We start from the raw sequence: 22,646 nt of genomic DNA on the forward strand, positions 1-22,646 counted from the left end.
CCAGCAAGATTTTACATGAGACTTCTGCAGTGGCTTCCAGTGGTCCATCCTTACTCATCCTTTGAGGCATCCCATTTTAATCATCAGTCATTGCAAGAAGAACTTATCCTGGTGGATGGAATCTGAGGAAATTCTCTTAGGCCGACCCTTTGTTTCACCCCAGCCCAAGGCCATAGTGACCATGGATGCCTCCCTGATGGGTTGGGGGGGGCATTATCTGGGCAGAAAAATCCAAGGCAGTTGGTCCCTGATAGAGTCCAATTTGCATATCAATGTTCTGGAGTTGAGGGCAGTGTTTTTAGCGTCGCAGGCCTTTCAAGATGCCCTCCCTCTAGGAACAATTGTGATTCAATCGGACAATATATCAGTAGTCTGGTACATCAGCAAATGGGGCGGAACCAAGTGTTATCCTCTGTGTTGAGAAGCTGTGAGAGTGTGGCAATGGGCAATTTCTTCCAACCGTTTTCTAATAGCAACACGCATCCCGAGGAGTTCAAATGTGATAGCAGACAAGTTGAACAGATGCATCTTCTGCCTCATGAGTGGTCTTTCAGTCTCACAGTGGCAGAGGAGATTTTTCCGTCCTTGTGCCAGCGTTGCTGCAATCTGTTTGCATGCCCCCTGAACAAGTGCAGCAGATACTTCTCCCTAATTCCCCCTCAGGGGAAGTCCCAGAGAGACGCTGTCTTTCGTGATTGGCCCACGGGACTACTCTGCTTTTCTCTGCTTTCTACTGATCCCTCTTTTCTTAAAGAAGTCCATCAGGTTGAAGAGCAAGGTGATCCTCATTGCTCCCTTCTGGCCTCAACAAGTCTGGTTTCCTTTTCTCTGGCCTCATCTAATTCACTGTCCACTACTCTGGACCCAGATCTCCTGTTCCATCTGTATTGACTGGTGCACCCCAGCCTACAGAACCTCAAGCTTGCAGCTTGGTTCCTCCAACTCAATTAATTGCCAGGCAGAGTAACGTATTATCTGTAGTCCGAAAAATTTTGTTGGCTTCCCATGAACCTTCCACCAGGAAACTTTACCACAGAAAGTGGAAAGTATTTCTATTTGGGCACACAGTAAGTGGTCTTGATCATTTCTCTGCACCGGTTGAAAAGGTATTAGAATTTTTAACTATTGTTTTTGAACAAGGAGCTTCTGCTATTAGAGTCCAACTAGCTGCTATTTCCAATTTCCACAGTGGCTTCGAAGACCCCCTCATTAATTTCCCATAGTCTGTGTAAAGTGTTTTTGAAAGGAATCCTGCGGTTAAAACCACCTTATAAAGATCCTCGTGCTCCTGGTGATGTTAATGTGGTACTGCAATCTTTGGTCCTTTCTCCCTTTGAACCGGCGGCTACTTGTGACTTGAAGTTTCTTTCACGAAAGACCATTTTTCTGATGGCCATTACCTATGCCAGAAGAATTTCAGAGATTCAAGCGTTTTCAAAACCTCCATATTTAATTTTTCATAAGGATAGGGTTTCACTAAGAACCAACCCATCCTTTCTTCCCAAGGTCGTTTCAGAAACTAACATTAATCAATCCATTGATTTTTTTCTGTCTTCTTCCCAAATTTTTCTAACAAGTGATTATTGCTTACATTTGCTGAATGTTCACAGGCAATTGCGTTTCTATCTCCGCAGAACTAAGGAATTTAGAAAGTCAGACCAGTTATTTATCTCCTTTTCAGGTCCATCTCTGGGTAAACCTGTTTTAAAAGTCACTTTATCAAGGTGGTTAAGAGAATGTATTACCTTCATCTACAATAAGAAGAATCTCCAATTACCAGCACCAGTGAGAGTGCGTTCTACTAGGGCAGTAGCAGCGTCTGTTTTCCATTCAAAGGCTTCCATGGATGAAATGTGTGCAGCAGCAACCGGGCTACTCCACATATGTTTATCACTCATTACAAATTGGACCTGGTCTACAGGGGAAGAGCGTCCTTTGGCTCTATGGTGCTCAGGAATATCCTTCCATAAGGCCTTCCAAGATCTAAGGTAGCTGGGGACTCTGTCCAAAACGTCAAGGATAAATGAAAATTGACAACATCAGATAAAGAAGTTATGTTCTTACCATAATGATCCATCTGTTTTGTGTTGTCAATCTTCATTTATCCTTGGCACCCCACCCTCTTTCAGACTCCTTGGAAGATCGGGCTCTTGTCCTGGTTATCTATTATTTTATATATGACCTTGGATATAGTCTCTTCAATTTCTATAGAGCTGTTTTTCTGTCTTCCTGTATAGCGGGAAACTCGATCTGAGGTTATCTGGAGAGGGGTATTCTGATTAGAGACTTGGCTCAAGGGTTTTGGTTCTCGTGAGCTGTTATAACGGCTGAGCCAGTTCTGAGAGTCAGAACCAAGTCCCAAACGTCAAGGATAAATGAAGATCAACAACACAGACTGAACGTTATGGTAAGAACATAGCTTCTTTTTTTTTTATAGTGCTGATGGATTTCATTACATTTTTCACATGTTGATGGCATTTCTGCCCGCTAGTTGTCATGTATATGTAGCTGTCCTTAAGATCACAGACTGTTACAAAGCAGAGGATTAGGAAACCACATAAAACATGGTCATGCAACCCAGAGAAATTAGGGTGAAAATTTGCCACCTTACTATTTGAGGGCATTCATCTTATTCCTAGAGTAAATTTATTGGTACCCACTCAGTTGTAGAGGCATAACTTGGAAGATGTTAATGTGTTGCAGTGCCTGAAATTCAAGGGAAACTTGTTCCATAGGTAGAGGATTCAGTGGGTGAGGGACTAGAGGCCATATTTATGTTACTATGCAGGTTGAGATCTTTGGAACAAGTATTTTACTATTACCAGTATTTTTGAGGTGGAGGAGGTCTAGTAAGGCAGGATCTTCTAGCAGATATCACCAGTTAGGAGTTTCTGTGAAGTGGAAGTGGAGGAAGACGAGGGTTTTCACCTACGTAGCTAAAGGAACTTGGTTTTCTAAATGTTTTTAGTTAGAAAACATTGGAATCTTTGGGTTGGGCAAGGTCTTTGGAAGGTGTATTTTATACGCTACATTGTGTTCTATGACTGGACTGATGAGAGGGGAGCAGAGGGGAATTTATGGCATCCTTGGATATGGAATATGTATTTTTGGTAATAAACTGGGCAAGGTAGATTGGTTTTGTGCCTTTAAGTGGTGATTGAAGTAGAGTTCTTTGTCGACAAAAGTACTTTATTCTCTAATAACTGTGTTGATCTTGAGCATGATCCTGTTTGTGTGGTAGTTGGTAAGTAAACTTGTTTTTCCCCAAAGATAAGCTTGATACCAAAAAGTGTAGTATACCCAAGGTGATAGTGCTGTTTCTGGCAAGCTATTCTTGGAGGATATATGACTGATGGGGTGGAGTCAGTAGTACTCAGTTCACAGTTCTCTGCAATTTCGGTTAGTCGTAGATCTTGGACATCTACTTTAACATCATCCAAATAGTTAACTGAAGGGGAGTAGACAGAGGAGAGAGTCTTGAGCAACATCACTAATGAAATGCTTTTACCTGAGAAGGATCCACCAGCACTTACTTTATAGATTTGATTGAAGGGTCAGTTTTGCAACCCAGCAGGTGATGTAGGGTTTTGTTAGACTAGCAAGTTTGCTGATAATAATAGCTTTAGGAATCCTAGTATCAAAGGCTTTAGCTTTGTCCAGATAGGTGGTATTGACAGAATGGGCTTTGCCTCTGATATATTTTTAAAGAAATCCACTAGAATAAAAACACATTTTTCTACTTTTCATGAAGTTTAACTAATTAGGATTGTAGGTTTGTAGGTTAATAGTTTAATTTATTAGATTGGCAGAGAACCTATTTCATGATTTTACACACTTTGATGGTGAGGTTATGATGATTATGATTGCCATGTGCTGTGTTAGAGCCGCCTTTGTGAATTGGCACCGAGTTGCTGGGAGAGATGGCACTAGTTTTGAAGTAGAAGACAGTTTGGACAGATTTGATCAAGAAGGGAATGGTGTTAAGGGGTGCAGGTAGGAGCAAGATTGTAAGGGCATGGTCAGGAATGTTTTCCCCTGTATTGGGAACTTGGACATTGTGATCTAGGGAGGAGGAGTTGATAAAATTGAGGCACTACTGGGCATATTTATTGTGCATTCTGTAAGATTTCCATTTAACAGGTAGCCAGCCAGGATTATAATTTTTTTTAAATGCCTTTGTTAAATTAATACTCAAGACATAGACACACATACATTAATAGAAATGAAAATAAACCACGTTAACATTTTTCATGGATTATACATGTAAGAGTCCAGGGTTAATATTTTGTGAATAACTGGTATAGACTTCGGCTTATGGCATGTTGTAATTAGCAGGTATAGAATTTGGTATATGGAGGAAGTTTAAGGATGAATCTAAAAGAAGGATTTCTTGTTGGCAGTAGTGTGACATTTGGTTTTATTTTGTGTCACTAAGATGGGCAGGAGTGTCAAATCAACGTTGAGGGATTTGATACAAAATAACAGAGGAAGAGAGATGTCATTTGTTTATTAATCATTACTAACCAGTTTTGGTTGAGAGGGAAAGGGATAAGTTCATGTTACAGTGAATACAGAAGTATGATGGGTTGACAGTGGCAGCAACATAAAATGAGCATACTTAAACAAATGATAAACAACTAGGATGTTCATAGGTGGCTATTAGACTAGCATCTCTAGAGCCTTTACAAGCCTAGCCATATTAATTCCAAGTATCCCCATAATTTTTTTTTTTTTTGTAGTTCACAGAATTTATGAACAGAGCTGGTCTGTGGTCAGCACCAGCTACCCCTGTCCATGAGGGACATACATGGGTGCCACCCCAGGGGTGAATTTGCAGTCTCTTATCTAATTATCTAGGTTGCATTTGAATAGGGTCAGTGAAAAGCTCTGTTTTACATGAACAGGAAGTGTATTACAGAGAGGCGTCAGTTTCTGGGAGGCACATATGTCTCTCCAGTATGCTTTATTAATGTCACAAGCTAGCCCTAGAGTGAGCGACTGTTGTGCCATTTGGCTTGCTGATGTGCAGCATTTCCATTAGGGCAGAGTCCGGAGATTGCTTTATAGGCCAGGCAAAGTCACCTCTCTGCAGCCTATAAGATGCAGAGTAAAGTGACAGGGTTTTCAGCCTGTCAGCGTAGGTCATGGTTTGGAGTCCCTGTATTTTCTTAGTGAGAAATCCCTGAGGTCTCTTCAGCTGCCTTGCTTTTTTTTTTTGTTTGTTTTTTTAAGGGGAGGGGCAGTAAAGTTTTAGCCAATACATGGAGGTACTAATGGGAGAGAAGCAGGCCATTCTTTGTGGAACAAGCTAGTCAGTTGGATCACCTCCAGTGCACACATTGGATGTCCTTGGGATGATTGTTGATGTCAGGTGTTTTGTTTAGGAATTGGGGCATCACTTTTGAAGATAGCAAGATACTGTTCAATAGAATTATTATTTTTTTTCCTTGGACATGCACATCGTGCTTTCCATCCATCTCCCCTTGGGTGAAGCTTCTTAGGGCAACTATGGCCATACTCCTGTTTGGTATGAAGGACCCTAAGGACTTTTGTCATATCACAAATTCTGATGCCAGACAGAAATCTGACCATGACTCCATTTTTGCTTAACCTGGAGAGTAGAATGCCTGAGTGTAGCTTTGGAGTAGCCTATTGTATATTGCCATGTGTGTCTACAACCTCTGATGATCCTAGTGATGCGGTCTTGGAGCCAGAGTAACCCCTCTCTGAGTGTAGGCAACATTGCATGTGAGGATGCATTTGTAGGTATGTTACTAGATGGCTGAGATTTGTCTAAGCTGTATAGGTGGTTTAGTGATTTCTTTTCAACGTTGGCATAAGTAAGTCTAGTATTGAATAGCTGTGATGTGATGCTAAGCTGCTCCCTGGCATATGTGATGTGTGAGAGGCTAGCCAGTAGCATCACTAAAAAGTTTTTGCTTGTGCAGCATAAGAGTGAAAACTCTCAGTAGATATAAAACTTGAGAGTCCCTGGTAGAAGCAGGCTGGCAGTAGAAGGGAACAAAGTGAATTATGAAACCAGGTTTTCAGTGAGCAGTTGGATAACTGACTTTCTATGTAGTCTAGTGACATTTCACAAGTATAGAATAGGAGACAGTGGTTTGACCTTTTTGACTACTACTTCGTTGCTTCTTGTGTTGTCCTCACTGTAGAGGTAAACAGCAAGGAATCTTAATTCCTTCTGCTCCTTCTCTCACCAAAAGCAAAATGACAGCACTAATCACGAACTAGTTCCTGAGAAGCAGCTTACAAGCTCTTGATTGGCCAGTACTCTTATCCCAGCTGTTGCAAGGATGATTGGGTTTGTTGTAGTCTTTTTTTCATAGATTCTATACACCTGCGTTCAGCAGCTCAGCACAATAAGGCATAGAACTGTACAGCCACCATAGTAAGGCAGCAGGGAAATCTGTTCATTCCATTAAGGCAGTGTCCTGAATGTTCCTCTTTTGGGCCAACCCAATTTGCACTGTCAGTGCACAGCTTGCATGGATGTCAGTGAGGGTTTCATGAGAGCTCACAACTGTGAACAAACTTGCTGCTGCAGACAATTCATATGCACTACCTTACTGTTTTTCTGTCTGAGCTAGAGACGCCCAGTTTCCAACAGAGTTTATAGTCAGGAAGGAAGGGAATCCCGCAATTAACCCAGATTAATAAAAAATATTTCAAATTATTGGATTATTTTTGTGATCTTGTTTCATAAAATAAAAGAAATCTGTTCCAAAGATGATGATGATGATGATGATGCATATCACGAAAGCTGTAGAGCAGTTCACTGAATGCTTATAGGTGAAGATGGTCTAAACACCATATGTTTTCTAGTAGGGCAGGGTCCGAGATTGCCTTGTAGGTGAGACACAAATCATCTCTGAGCAGTCTGTACGATACTAAGTAGAGTGACTGTGATTTGAGCCTGTCTGCATAGGACAGGTTTTGGAGGCAATGTATACTCTTTGTGAGGTATTTCTGTAGCCTTTTCAGTTTGTGCAGGTGTTTGGAGGTGTACATATCAAATGGGGTGTTATACACAATTATTGGTGTAATGGGGGAATGAGTATAGAGAGTTAATGACCTTTTTTTCTGAATGCAATCCCTTTACTTATGAGATGAACCAAGTAAAAGGATTTTCTAACCATTGCTGCTATATGATGGTCAAATGTGAGATTATCAACCTAAGTATCCAGGTCCCTCACCACAGGTTGTGTGTTTAGGAGATTGCTTTTGATGTGGTAATCAGTAGGGGCCGTGTTTTTGCCGAATGGTATGATGATGCATTTTTTTGCATTTAGCTTGAGGCCATGACTTTGGCAGCAGTCATTAGTTGCTGTAAGACCCTCTTGCAGTATGTTAACATGACTTGGGGAGTCGATGACAACACTAAACATACAGTTGTCTGCAGATTTGGTCAGCCACAAGCTTTTTGTCTTTGCCTGGACCTCTGAGAAGTAGATGCCAAACAGTAGGGTCCCAGGACAGATCCCTGGGGAACTCCACTAGGTCTGGTATCAGAGGTGGAGGCACCTATTTTGATCTTGAGGGTCCTGTCTGTGAGCCAGTTGGCCACCCACCTGATGAGATAGGGATTTACGCCAAGTTGAGTTAGCTTCTCAATGATGCCCGGGTGGCGGATTGTGTCAAAGGCCTTGGTCAAGTCAAGGTAAGCTGTATGTACTGACTTTCCCTCATCCAGGGCCTTGGTGATGGTCTCAAAGAAGTCAACCAGGTTCAACAGGCAAGGTCTGCCCTTGACTAATCCTAACTGGCTGGGGTCAAGTGCTTTGAGATTGCCTCTGTCCTTGTTTATGAGATCCATAATAATATGTTCCATGGCTTTACAGGTCAGACTTGTCAAGCTAGTTTTCAGGGTCAGTAGTGGCACCACCTTTGTGCAAGGGAATGACAATGGCAGATGTTCATCGTGTTTCACTGTTGCAGTCATTACCATTGGGTTATCCTGCTGGCAGGCTACCCGCAGTCGGTCCGAGTTCCAAAGTCTAGGTCCGGCGTCGGTTGCTGTCTCCTCTTCCCTGACGCCAGTGTGCCAGGGGTATAAAAGATGCAGCCGATGCCATTTTCTTCAGTCTTTCTTGCTGCGTGGTGCCCGAAGCAAAAACAGTTTGCAAGTGCCGATCGGCCGACTCCTGAGATTTTCAAATTCGAATTTCAGAACCGAAGTCTTCATTAAAGCTAAGTACCTCGTTGGGGAAACTTTTTCTTGCTCCAGACCGATGTCGGAAAAAGTTAATTGTATTTCTTGTGGGAAGCAAATACCTCATAAGGATTTTCATTCTTACTGTATTCCTTGCCTAGGCCCAGACCACGACGTTGCTAGTTGTCGGTTTTATGATGGATTTAACCAACGCACTATTAAGCGTCAGTACGATTTTGCATTACATTATTTTGGCAGAAGATTCAGTTATATAATGCCGTCGGAACAGCCGACGACCATAGTTTATAAAAAGCGCAAAGAAAAAGAAAAGGACAGGCATCCGAGGTCCAAAACCGACGACGAGGCTTCTGTTAGGCCTGTCGCCGGTTCGCTGGTTCTCAGTGAGGTGCTTTCGCAGCCCCTGACGCCCACTGCCTCAGAGCCACAGGCTACTTCCGACTCCCACGTGGAGCCGACTAGGCCGCTGGAAACTCAAGGTATTGGACACTTGGAAATTATTCCCTCAGATGGGTCCGGAGCCGCTGAGCAGGCATCGGCTTCTGAGGGTGTTTTCAGACCTACGCAGTTGTATGTAAAACCATCTTCAGTAACAAAGGCAAATACAAAAGCACCTCTAAAGACAAAGAAACAAGTACAGCATTCTCCTGGATAGGCCTCCATGCCTAAAAAAACAGATGCTTAAAATGGCCGAAGACCTAATTACTTTGATCAGGGGTTCCCATCCCCCTCCTGATAAGAGGCCTAGGCAAGAGACAGAATATGAATCTTCTGATCAGGTTTCCATTTCCTCTGATTCCTCTTCTGAACAGGAATATTCCCTTCCTCCCTATGAGGATTCTGATGCTGAAGAATCTATCCCTTCAGCCTCTCCTCCTGAGTATTATTCTTTTGGGGAGACCCTGCATACCATGAGGGAGCATGTACACTGGGAGAGCCAGGATTACTCAGAATCCAAGAAAAGGCTTGGAGACTTCCTTTTATTACCTCAGCACAGGCCCCTTGCTATTCCTCCTGTCTTAGATATTGTACATGATGTATTTTCAGAGTCCAGTCTGTCTCCTGACTCTTTACCACCAGCTCCTGTTAAGCTAGACAGATACTACAGGGTGCCTGATTCACATAAATTTCTTTACAAAAACCCTACTGCTGACCCAGAAACTATTTCTCAGGGTCCCAGGGAGGTCAAGGCTTCCACTGCAAAAAACCCTATCCCCTCTGATAGGGATTCTAGGGCACTGGACAGATGGGGGAAAAAGATTTATACTTCCGCTACCTTGGTTGTAAAAGCTTTAAATTGTCAGTTTCATATGCTTAAGTATCAGCAATATCTTATGTCACTGCTTAAACAGAAAATGATGGCAAATTCAGAATGTGCATAAAACAAAGAAATGCAGGATTTACTGCATGCAGCTGAACAAGTGGGAAAGCATACTTTGCAATGTGGTTTTGATTCTCTAGAGGCCTCCTGTAGGGCCGCAGTTACAGGTTCTGTTATTAGGAGGCATGCTTGGTTAAAAGAACAGAATCTGCCCGATCATGTTAAAGCAAAACTATTAGATGTTCCTTTACAGCATGATAATTTGTTTGGTGTTAAAGCAGAATCTATGCAAACGGTGAAGGATTTTTTACAGGTACAGCCTCCCAGATTTAGCAGAAACTGGCCTACAAAAAAATGGTCCTTTCCAGTGTCAGACAGGCCACAAAGAGGCAGATACAGATGCCCGAGTCAGATCACAGCCCCAAGGCTCATACAGACCTAAACAGTGGGGTGCTTCTACCTCCAAAGGTGGAGAGGAAAAATCACAGCCATACAGGAAACAGTCTCAATGACTTTCCCCTGCCAGCACCAAGCACTTATCTTCTGGCAGCTCCTTTGGGGGGAAAACTAGCACTTTTTTCACAAAACTGGCACATGGTCACCCAGGACAAATTGGTCCTAAATATCGTGTCTCACGGTTACAGGTTCCACTTTCACACCCTGCCAAGACCACATGGTATGCCAGAGCTGCCACGCAATCAATGGGCAGAGGCACAAAAACAAGTTTCTTCTCTCATGGACATGAGAGCCATTCAGCAAGTACCACAGCAAGAGCAGGGACAAGGATTTTACTCAAGGCTATTCTTGGTACCCAGAAAGGGCAAAGCCTGGAGACCAATACTGGACCTGTCCATCCTAAACACATTCCTGGATATTCCAAAATTCAAAATGTTAACTCTGCAGCAGCTTCTGCCCATGCTGGGCAAGAATGCTTGGCTTGTGACTTTAGACCTAAAAGAGGCATACCTGCATGTTCCAATCAGACAGTCATGCAGAAGATACCTCAGATTTATAGCTGGCTCAAAGCACTACCAAATCTCTGCACTGCCCTTTGGCTTATCTACTGCGCCCAGGGTCTTCACAAAATGCCTGGCACCAGTAATTGCATTTTGCAGATAGAGGAATACAAATCTATCCTTACTTGAATGACTGCCTTATTCAAGCAGAGAACAAGGACATTCTACTACAGTATCTGGCGTTTGTCAAAAGATTACTAACGGGTCTAGGGTACACAGTAAACGAAAAGAAATCAAAACTTGTACCCTCTCAAGAGATAATATTCCTGGGTGCAAGCTTAAATACAACTGCCCAGATGGCTTATCTCACGCCAGACAAGCACAGACAACTGACTACTTATTTCACAATGTTGGCAACAAAGACCCAGTTATCTGCAAGAAAAATTCTGCAGGCGTTGGGCTTCATGGCATCCTGGATACTACTAATTCCATATGCAAGACTGCATATTGAGGAATCTTCAGTGGTGTCTAAAAAGTTTTTGGACTCATCATTGTCACAGCCTTGAAACAATAATTACCCTCATTCCCTGCCTGCAATAGGAGTTTCGATGGTGGGCAAAAGCCTGTCACCTCAACACGGGACAGCCATTCACCTTACGCACAGCCAGGCAGACATTGACAAGAGATGCATCAGATTATGCCTGGGGCGCACATATGGCAGGAAGATGTATTCAGGGCACATGGTCCACAAGTCAAATGCATCTACATATCAAGCAAAAAGAGATGCTAGCTGTTCAGAATGCCCTGACAGCCTTCAAGGACATAATTCATCCGGGACAACTACTGATAAAGATGGACAATACTACAGTCATGTGGTACATAAACAAGCAGGGGGGGGCTTGTGGTACATAAACAAGCAGGGGGGGCACACATTCTTACCTCCTCTGCAGACTAGCCATGAACTTGTAGGAAATGGCACTGACCTACCAAGTACATCTGCAAGCACAATTCCTGCCAGGAAAGATAAATACTCTGGCAGACGAACTAAGCAGAAACCTAATGGAGCCCCACGAGTGGAAATTGAGCCCACAAGTATTCAGCATGATAACAAGGAAATGGGGATGCACGGACATAGGCCTATTTGCCTCTCCTCAAAACTACCAATTACAGAGATTCTGCACAAGGACTTACCACAAGCAAGCATGGAAAGTGGATGCTCTATCCTTCAGCTGGAAAAACCTAACAGTATATGCTTTTCCTCCTCTGCCTCTCCTCCCCAAGGTACTCCTCAAGGTCAGACGAGAAGCCAAAAATGATACTGATTGCCCCAGACTGGCCCCGCCAGCACTGGTACCCAATCCTAAAGAGCTTGTCTCAATGCCCAGCTTGGACATTACCTCAAATTCCACACTTATTGACCCAACAGGACAGTATGATACTGCACGGCCAACTCGGGACCTTAAACCTGGTGGCATGGCGTATAATGTAGCCATTCAAGGCACACCTCTCTCTAAAGCAGTGATGGATGTTATTTTGCAGGCCAGGAGGCCTAGCACCAGAAAAACTTATGCAGAAAAATGGAAGAGATTCTGTGCTTGGAACCAGACACAAGGTATTGACACAACTGTTCCAAATATTCCTCAGATTTTGCAATACTTAACTGAGATGCTGGATAAAGGCCTTTCCTTTTCATCAATTAAAATTCATGCCTCTGCTATCTCAGCTCATTACAATACAGAACCACCTATTTTTTCTCATCCATTACTAAGGCAGTTCCTCAGAGGGGCCAAAAACATAAGACCTCCAAGGAGAGCACCAATACCTGCATGGGACCTCAACTATGTCTTGGAAAAACTCACACTGCCTCCGTTTGAGCCAGCCTCTACAGCTGATATAAAATTCTTATCCTGGAAAACAGCTCTGCTCCTAGCAATTACCTCCGCTAGACGAGTCTCAGAGTTACAGGTACTTATGGCTGTGGAACCCTTTATCATTTTTCATCCGGACAGGGTTTCTTTAAGGACAAACCCTACATTTATGCCTAAGGTAGTGTCCAGCGTGGCCCTTAACCAAACAATTAATTTGCCTACTTTCCCAAACCCACAGAATAAGGCTGAGAGACTTCCTGCATTCTTTGGGCATTCACAGGCTGCTACGCTTCTACTTGGACAGAACCAAAGCTTCAGAGTTACAGGTACTTATGGCTGTGGAACCCTTTATCATTTTTCATCCGGACAGGGTTTCTTTAAGGACAAACCCTACATTTATGCCTAAGGTAGTGTCCAGCGTGGCCCTTAACCAAACAATTAATTTGCCTACTTTCCCAAACCCACAGAATAAGGGTGAGAGACTTCTGCATTCTTTGGGCATTCACAGGCTGCTACGCTTCTACTTGGACAGAACCAAAGCTTTCAGAAAAACTGAACAACTTCTAGTGGCATATGCCGCAGGATCACAAGGAAAACCTATCTCAAAACAGACTATTTCAAAGTGGATAGGCCACTGCATTCGTTTCTGCTATTCGCAGCATGGCAAATCCGTGCCTAAGGGCATTAGACCACACTCAACCAGAGCAGCAGCCACTTCAGCAGCCTCCCTCAGAGGAGTACCAACCAAAGACATCTTAGCGGCTGCAACTTGGAGTTCAGTGCATACTTTTACAAAGCACTACAATTAACTCTCTACTCTAAATCCAGGGCAGGCTTTGCCACTGCAGTTCTGCAGGGCCTAATAGCTTCTCCTAATCCTATTTAGCACCAGCCTCCCAACCTTAGCTTTGGGATTCAACCCAATGGTAATGACTGCAACAGTGAAACATGATGAACATAGTACAGTTATGTACCTACCATAAATGTAGATGTTCGAGTGTATTAACTGTTTTAGTCCAAGTTACCCTCCCACCATCCCCCTTTTTCTTACTGGAACTTATCTGTACTTCTCTATCCTATACAACTTATGTGGTGTATTTGCTTGTAGATGAAGGAAAAGTTGTTTTTGTGTATGCATGCTTATTGGCATTATTTAGCCAACTTTTCTAGGGGCACCTGACATGTGGGGCAAGAAAAGCTGAAGAAAATGGCATCGGCTGCATCTTTTATACTCCTGGTGCAGTGACGTCAGGGAAGAGGCGACAGCAACCGACGCCGGACCTAGACTTTGGAACTCTAGCCGACTGCGGGTAGCCTGCCAGCAGGATAACCCAATGGTAATGACTGCAACAGTGAATACACTCGAACATCTACATTTATGGTAGGTACACAACTGTACTTTCTCCACTCTTCTGGAATGAAGCCTGTACTTGGGCTGTGGTTGAATTTGGGTGCTCAATGGTGAAGCCAGTTCTTGCTGGAGAATGGTACAGAATACAGCTTGGGAGTACTATCGGGTCCCATGGAAGCTGTGTTCTTTGCCTTGGATAGGGCCTTTAACACTTGATCTGTGGAGATGTGAGGTGCGGGATAAGTATCAGGGATGTCAAAAGGGCCTTTTGGGGGGACAGGGGGGTGAAGTTTGCCCTGAACCTATCTGCTGGCAGGTTGGCCAAGTCAACAAGATTGGTGTAAGTGATGCTGTTAAGTACTAATTCGGAACAAACCTGGGCCTTGCCATGAAGGTTTTTGACATAACTGAAGAAGGCTTTGTGGTTTCCCTTTGTTTCGGAGACTAGTTTTGATTCATAATTGGCTTTGGAGGTTTTCAGTGATCTAATTTGCTTGTTGAAGCTAATGAGGGAGTTTTTCCAATGTACAATTTTTCTTTTTACCTTTGTACAACAGTTTCTTGCTTTTGTCGTAAAGCCTGTTGATAGAGGATGTCCACCAAACAGATTTGTGTTTCTTTGAGGAGCAGGTTATAGTTCCGTTTGGTATGGCTGCATCCATGCAGTTGTACAGGTGCTTGTATACTGCATTGGCGTACTGTTCAGCATAGTTGTCTGCATCCTTTGAGGGTGGTGGTGGTGTGAAGCTGCTGATACCCTCCCTTAGGAGGTTGTAGTCAGCTTTTGAGAAGTTTTTTAGCTTGATTATGGCTGGGGGTCGGTGGGATAGAAACTTTGAATGAAACGGTCTGATGAGCTGATCTCACCAGGGAGGAACATTTACTATGGGAGTGGCACAGCGGTTGCCCATGTTGGTGAGAACCAAATCCAAATGTCATCTCCCCTTCTGGGGGATGGGACGAGCTGGTCTAGTGTGTTAGAACTGATGAAGTCAAGGAATTGTTGCATAAGTGCATTAGTGCAGGAATAGTTCACATCTTTATCTTCAGCCAATATTGCTGTGAGGATATTCTTATGTAGGGCTTCCACAACCTTTATTTGGCTTCTGATGATTTGAAGGAACAGTGAGTCACTCTCTGTCCCTAGTCACTAACTTGTTAAAAGTACACAGTTTTGTTCTGAATCTAAAAAAAAAAATTACAGCTGTCACATTTATTATAAGCTATTCTGGAGAGAAAAAAAAAGTTTGAAGCCAAAAGGAGAATACTTTTTGTCAATGTAGCATTGACTTTTTTCCGTAATTTAATTTTACTTTATTTTACAGGAAGGTAGGTTGGACCACTTGTCTTTTTACCTACAAAATCAGTTGTAGGGAAGGAGAGACAAAATAAATGAAATATAAAACAGTAAATGCATTTCTCATCCAAATTCTCAGAGCTGATGTGTATTATCTGAAATGTGCCAATTAGTATCTCAACCCAACTCCTCATTCCCTTCTTATTTGCCATACCCCTTTGAAACAAATCCCTCCCTTCATCGGCCGCCCTAGTCATCTTACCAGGCTTCCTAATCCACTCCTTATTTGCTATACTCCTCTCAACTTCACCCCCTCCCTTCTTCAGCAGTCCTACTCATCTTGCCTAACTTTCTACTTCCACACCCCTCCATTTTACCTCCACCTCTATCCGCACTTTACTACTATTCCACTATACTGCATTTCTATCTCACTTCATTGTGCTAGCAAATAGGCTGCATTACCTCTAATTCCTGTAGCCCTAACTCTACACTCATCTCTACTCATCCCAGCCTCTTACAACTGACATTACCCAGCCATGTCCCTCGCACTCAACAGCTTTTTCCTTATATTCACCCTCCACCTCTCTCTCCTTCTAAAGCTTTCATCATTTCACACAACCCATCTCCCCCCACCACATCTGTCCTTACCAACACCCTCCCAAGCTACACTGCCATCTCCTCTAGTCTGTATCAAACTAGTCTGATCCTACAAAAGAAATTTACCCTGCTCTCCATCCACCATAACTCTTCTTATCACCAAGGCCACAAATACCTGAACAACATAAGAAAGAAGTCCCTCCCAAGTAACTTTTTAATTCATTGTAACAGCTCTCAGTGGCGATGGCTATATACACCCCAACCCAGGCCCTTATTCCCTTTCTCATAATTCCCACACCTCTACTGAAAACCTATCACTGTTAATCTTCAGAGTGTTAAGAATAAAAATCCCCACCTGCACGCTTGGCTAAGCCAGCACAAACCTGACTTCACTGCCATCACTGAAACATGACTCAAGCCATATATCAAGGATTCTGAAATTCTACCCCCAAATTACTCCTGTCTTAGGAATGACAGACTCCACAAAAAAGGTGAAGGTGTCGCCTTAATATTCCCAAACATTTACAAAGTTATTCCATACTTCAAACCAATTCCCCCTTTCTCATCTGCTGAGCTACTAGTTATTTTTCTCAACCACAAAAGCCTTTGCATCACAGTAATATACCTTCCCCCCAGGAAACAATAGTTCTATTCTAGAAGAAATTCTGGCCTGGACAAGCCTTAACATACAAAATGAAACTATAATTTTAGGCGACCTAGACACCTCCAGTAATAGTCCCACCACAAATATTAACCTACACCTATTTTACCAACTAATTTCTGATATCACCAGGCCAAACAAGAACACAAAGGCTCAGTCTTAGTTTGGGTCCTAGTTTCTGACCCTGATAAAATCTCTTCCTCTTGCATTCTCCCTCATAGTATCACTGATCACTCTCCAGCATTCATTATACGTAAGCCCACCTCTACAACTAACCCTGACCAATATAGATACACCAGAGATCTGTCTCAATTCTCCCAAAACACCCTCAATGACATCCTGTAGAATACAAAATCCACTTAAAATCCTTCCACTCAACAATGCTGTTGAATTCTTTAGATCTACATTCCTCTCAACCCTAAACTCTCTAGCCCCCCCTAAGACTAAAGAGAGTCATATCAAAACATGCCTGCTGGCTAACGAAGGCCACAAAGCAAGTTATGTCCTCTAGGGACAAAGCATGGAAAACCTGGCAAAAAAACAAAACTCCTTCCAACTTAATGCTATACAAACAGCTTCGTAATCAGGCTAAATGCTTAGTGGTCAAAAACAAAAGAGTACATACAATCTAGTCAAAATCAGCACAAACAAAATCCCAAAAAGTTCTGGGGAGCAATTAATTCCTTACTTCACCCAAGCTCTAACAACACCCTATGCCCAAACCCAGATAAACCCCCCTCTGAATTAGCCTCACTTTTCAGTGCATACTTTATTGACATCACCAATCTAACTACCTTCCCACCCATCTACCTGAGCCCACCATCAGCCCATAATACCTCAAATTCCATACCCATCCTCTCATTTTCACTCATTACCACATACACCATCCAAAAACTACTTTAGCAAACTAAAACCTTGTACAAATGCTCCTGATAATCTACCTGCAGAATACCTCCAACTAGCAGCCCTTCCATAGCTTACCCTATCAGCATACTCCTTAACAGGTCCATTCAAGAATGCTACATACCAGATATCTGGAAAAAATCATTTGTCATTCCTCTACACACAGGTGGCGGCAACAACTCTGACATCTCAAACTTCCGTCCTATTGCCATTCTTTCCCCTGTCTGTAAAATATTAGAGAAGTGCATCCACACACAGCCTATAAATAATCTAGTTAAATACCAGCTGCTGTCTCCCACTCAGCTTGGCTTCAGATCGGGACATAGCACCAACACTGCTCTCATCTCCTTCTTGGACACAGTAAATAGAGCTTGTGACTCTGGCTCCTTAGTTTCAGCTCTCTTTCTCGATTTATCAAAGGCATTTGACACCATTCTCACTCCGTACTACTCGGCAAACTCAGCCCCCCCCCCAATGGTTTACAAACTACCTCAAAAACCGGCAGGAATCCTCTAAATGGCAAAACTCTTCCCCTTTCATCACTGCCAATACATGTGTTCCCCAAGCATCTGTTCTAGGTCCCCTCCTCTTTAGTATATTTGTCAACAACTTTCATCATAGCTCTGTCTTCCAATACGCAGATAATTCAACTATCCTCTCCTCCTCAAAATCTCTCACCAAATTACAGCAACTTACCCAAGAAGCATTCACATCTACCGAGCAATGGATGTCCCAGAACCACCTCGCCCTTCACCCTAACAAAACAAAACTTACTTGCTCCCACAAAAAACACCCCCATTGATAAATCTCTTTTTACAATTACTTCATGTAAAAATACCATCCTAGAAGTTGTCCCTAGTACCAAACTGCTAGGTGTCATCATTGATGACAGACTAACCTTTGACCTTCACATCCAACACAATATCAAAAGCTAGGTGTCCTATATCGACATAACTATTTCCTCAGTCTCACTGCCAAAAAGGCCCTAGCTTCATCTTTCCTACTCTGCTTTATGGTGCTCCCATTCTTACCAACCTACAATATACCCTAAAAATTAAGCTCAATTCCTGTTGCAATACAATTGCCAAATTTGCTACAGTCTCTAAATACTCTACCCACCACTGCTTCTCATTGCATGAACTAAACTGGCTGAAATTCCACCATCATCTTTCTTGCCTTCAACTAACCACAGCCCACAAAATAATCTACCAACCTGAACATTGCCCTTCCATTTCATCCTTACTGACCCAAGTACCAGCCCAATCGCCACTTCAGGTCAGAAAGCAAAATGTTGCTGTCTGTAGAGAAACCCAAACTGTCAGCTGGGCAAATACTGTACTCTCATGCTGTTTCAGAGTTATGGAATAATCTTCCTCCTCCTCTCGGATCAACCTGTAAGACAGCTTTAAAAATAAAAATCTCAAAAATTACATTGTGTCTAACTGGCAGTGCTCCTGTACCCTACTAAAAAATCTCCGCACCTAACTTCCCACTATGGAACCTCCCCTATTTCTGTTCTCTAATCTCTCCCACTCTTTTCTCTGTACCTTCTCACCCCTCTCTCCAGCTTTTCATCCAGATACAGTCTGTTCACCGGCTTCTCCCTGTAATCTACACCCCTCTACTTTGAATCCTGCTCACTCGCATGTAGATATTATTTTTCTCTACTCATTATATACTGCTAAGAGACTTTCTTCTTCTACTCTGACTTTCATACTTGTTTCAATTTATACTGTCACTTACTTAGAAAATACATAATCATTTTATTGTTTGTATTATTGGAATGTCATCTCTGCAAATTGTCTTATCCTTCCTTCTGTTTGTACATTTTTATAAACAGCTGTTCTGATTTATATATAGTACTACATTTGTTTTATTCATGTATATACACGTAATAATGTGGAGCTTTTCTCCCCGGGCCTCCACTGAAAATGGGCTCCTCCAGGCCCAGTGGGCTTTCCCGGTCAGTAAATGCAATAAATAAATATACCCGTAACACACAACACATAGTATAAGATCATGACATTTTTTTTATAACTTGTGATTTAAAAAGAAATTAAGTAAAAACTGCTTGTAGAAAAATGTCTCTCCTATGCCTGTTGATCCTTGGATAACACCAAGTGTTGTAGGTATAGATAAGAGGAAGTTCTGTACATTCACTCCGTGATGGTTCCTGTCTGTAAACAATTTTGCAAGCAGTGCTTAATCAAGAGGTTCATTAGCATGGAATGTTAGTTTGTGAATTAAGGTGGTATGTTCAACAGAATTAAATGCTATGGATAGGGGTATGTATTTGTGCAAGATAACCACGATCCTCTTTTTGCAAGTATAATCTGTAGGGATAAGTAGGGTAGTAGTGATACTATGGCTTTTTCTAAAGGCATGCTATTTCTTAGAGAGCAGGCCATAGTCTTTATGGTATTGATGTAATTAAATTGAAATTACTTCCTCAAGAATGCTGGATACATGAGATCACTGAACCAATGCATCGTCTTCAGTTATATGACTATTTCAGTCTTGAACATAGTATGACAATTGCAGTTTTCCAGTGACCAGCTAATAAACATGTGAAAGTTGCACTGTTGGCAAGACTGAATTTTATATATTGGTAAGTGGTTAATGAGCCACTTAAACCACAGATTTTCAAAGCTGGTAGCCCCTTTTTATCATATAAATTAGTTAGTGTTTTAACAGTTTTCATATTTTTAGTGAAAATACAGTGCATGTGCTTATCTTGAATGCAGTCTTGACATTTTACAGAAATTAGGGTGTTTTTGTGTACAAGTAATTACGGATACTGTCTTGGCACACCTTATCTCTAAATGTTTAACATATTATGACATTTTTAGTTAATATTGTTGAGATAATTTATCTGGTAACCACTTTTGGATTTGCTCCTAACCTCAAAAGGAAGGGTGAGAGTTGCATCTTGAATTATTATACTGAACATAAAAATTTAAATTTGTATGCTACAGTAGGTAAAAAAAGAACGGGAATATCACTTGTATTCAGAACTACTGAAGTCACAACACTCTTGGCTAGATCCCAAAAGGAAGGGGTTACATTGCAGAGTGTTACCCCATCCTCATCTAAAAGGCACAGCCCAAAGAGACTGTTAGGAGTGCAGAGGAAGCACTATACAACACTGCTGCCAAATTGTGAATCCTACTGCAACACTGTACACATACTCCAGCCGTCAATAATTGCTTTCATAACTCTTTGTTAATGAATGTGGGTAATACAGGGTGTGAGTAAGTCAGGCACAGTTAACAGTTACAGAGCTGAGAGTTGGATTGCCAGACATCGGTATCGGCAGTGATTGTTAAGGAGACATCGAGTTACTTGACATGGATTTTGGAAGTTTTTACCTTAACAGTAACAGTGAGGAGATGGACAAGATAAATTGTAATGCAAATGCTAAGGGTACTTAAGATCTGTCCAAAATGTGCCATGTAGTAAGACATCAGCTGTGAAATCGCTGTTGCTGCTGTGTGCAAGCACTAATCAAAAGCTGCTGTAGATATAGTCCAACAGTCTCTCAAAGGAGAAATTTCTACAACTGTAGTGTAGAAGCACAAGGTCTAAGGAAGCACTAATGCACGTTGTCAGTGTATCACGGGTAATGTATAGTAAATGCCAGATATATACTGGATGTGGATCCTGTTGAAATGTGTTAGAGGATCTATAGGTATATATACTGCCCCAGGTGTACCAGTATGTGCATTTAATTACTGTGTGGCATGATCTGGGTGACGATGGCAAAAAAGGCAATAGATGCATGCAGATTTAAAGCCATTTAAAATAGTCTAGCAAATCCATTACTTTAAACTGTAGCATATGCCTAGACTGTAATTTCACATATAAAGATGTCCACAACATCATTTGTGTACTCTACATCACCAGTAACAGATTTTTGCTTGACATTATGAGAGTATACATGCTGCATTTCCCATCCTGAACATCTCCTGTGGAAACTGTGTAATGCACCTTAAACTGTGTACCAAAAATAAAAAAAGCCTCAACACAGGTGAAACTCTATCCCATGTATTGCCTTCTATCTTTAACTCCAGTGAGACTACCATAGCTGTCCGACTGGATACCTGACTTATTGTCACAGACTAGTATTGCTGTGTCGCGTCCTAAATGTGATGGACAGTAGTGCAATATTAAAGGCTTAACTTGTGTTGGTAACCTGTTGAAACGTTTGACTTATGCTGCAAACTACTTGATGCTTATGAGTTATGGCTGCAGTGTACATTGCGGGCAGTAACTTGGCCATAAAACTTTGGTATGTATATAAAATGCTATCTGACAAAAATATCTGTATAGCTTTGCTGGTTGCCTTTGTAGTTTAACTTTAGTGTTCACCAAAAAGTTTTATTTGCAGTGATTATAGTCTATATATTCAAGTGTTTACATTAGTACAGTAATAACTTGAAATGTGGAGGGGGGACTAGGCTTATTTTTCCATAAATTTTCACAGGTTCTTTCATATCTAGAAAACAGTACAGTGTGGACCTAGAGGGTCAGCAGTACGTTTGTTGATCCAGGTTGAAGGAAATGCACTGAAGTTTGGAAAGTATAACAAACCGCAGAAGGAGAAAGGTAGGGAAGTATACCAGTTAAACATCTATAACTGTGCATTGGTCTGTTAGTAGCTTTTTGCAGCATTAATAAAATATCATAGTAATACATTTCCTCATAAGGACTAGATAGTTACAATACCTTCAAAACAGTGCATTATAGAAGGGCAGTGACAGCATAGTTTACTGTGGCACGCTTCGACTTTTGACATTGTGCACTTTAATGACACGTATCTATACTAGGGCAGTAATACTGGTGTAATTTTTTTTCTCTTGCACACTCCTGTTTCATGTGACATGCTGCCTTTCATTACTTGGCCAGCCAACTGTAGACCAGCGCCATGACATCGTATGGAGATGTGGTTAAAAGGCACAGTGGGCATGAATGAGTTAAAGATGCTGTGCATATACTGCCATGCATTTAATTATGCACAATTGTTCAAAATAGCATAATCTAGTACTAGACTAGGTGATGCATTTGAATATTGCACAGAACAATAAAACATGGCAAATATATTTTTCAGTTATATACAGTCATTGCATTATCAGTTATAGTCAATGCATCAGTGTGTGTGTTTTTTTTTTTTTTTTTTTTTGATCAGGCTTTTCTGTTGTGAACAAGATTTAATATAGTTGCTCATCTTGTTGTTTCCAGTCAGATTAGCAGCATGAAGATAGGCTAAGAGAGCTCATCCTGTAGATTAGAAGAATCCATATTGGACTCGTGGCCCAGATACTCACACTGTGAACTTCTGAGAAGACACAAACATAACTCTTCTTGATTTTTGCAGTAAAATCTCTGTCTACATCTGGTAATGTAGATAGATGTCATCTGTTTTTGTGGTAGGCTTTCATTGCTGTGCCTTCTACACAGTCATCTGTTTTTGTGGTAGGCTTTCATTGCTGTGCCTTCTACACAGT

The 22,646-nt window shown here is 41.9% G+C and overlaps 1 protein-coding gene across 3 annotated transcripts in view; it reads left to right on the forward strand.

The window, feature by feature from the left end:
- The window catches only part of LOC122815251 (BH3-interacting domain death agonist-like), a 450,925-nt gene that overhangs the window by 5,504 nt on the left and 422,775 nt on the right, over positions 1-22,646 (forward strand). The window contains exon 2 of one of the 3 annotated variants that reach the window (XM_044087595.1): positions 21,626-21,747. The exons of the other annotated variants lie outside the window; for them this stretch is intronic. The gene's annotated coding sequence lies outside the window, so the exon portion shown is untranslated. The remainder of the gene's footprint in view (positions 1-21,625; positions 21,748-22,646) is intronic. 3 annotated transcript variants of the gene reach the window in all.

Source organism: Protopterus annectens, chromosome 11.part0, assembly GCF_019279795.1.
Source record: "Protopterus annectens isolate FY-2018-M chromosome 11.part0, PAN1.0, whole genome shotgun sequence".
Classification (NCBI taxonomy): Eukaryota; Metazoa; Chordata; order Ceratodontiformes; family Protopteridae; genus Protopterus; species Protopterus annectens.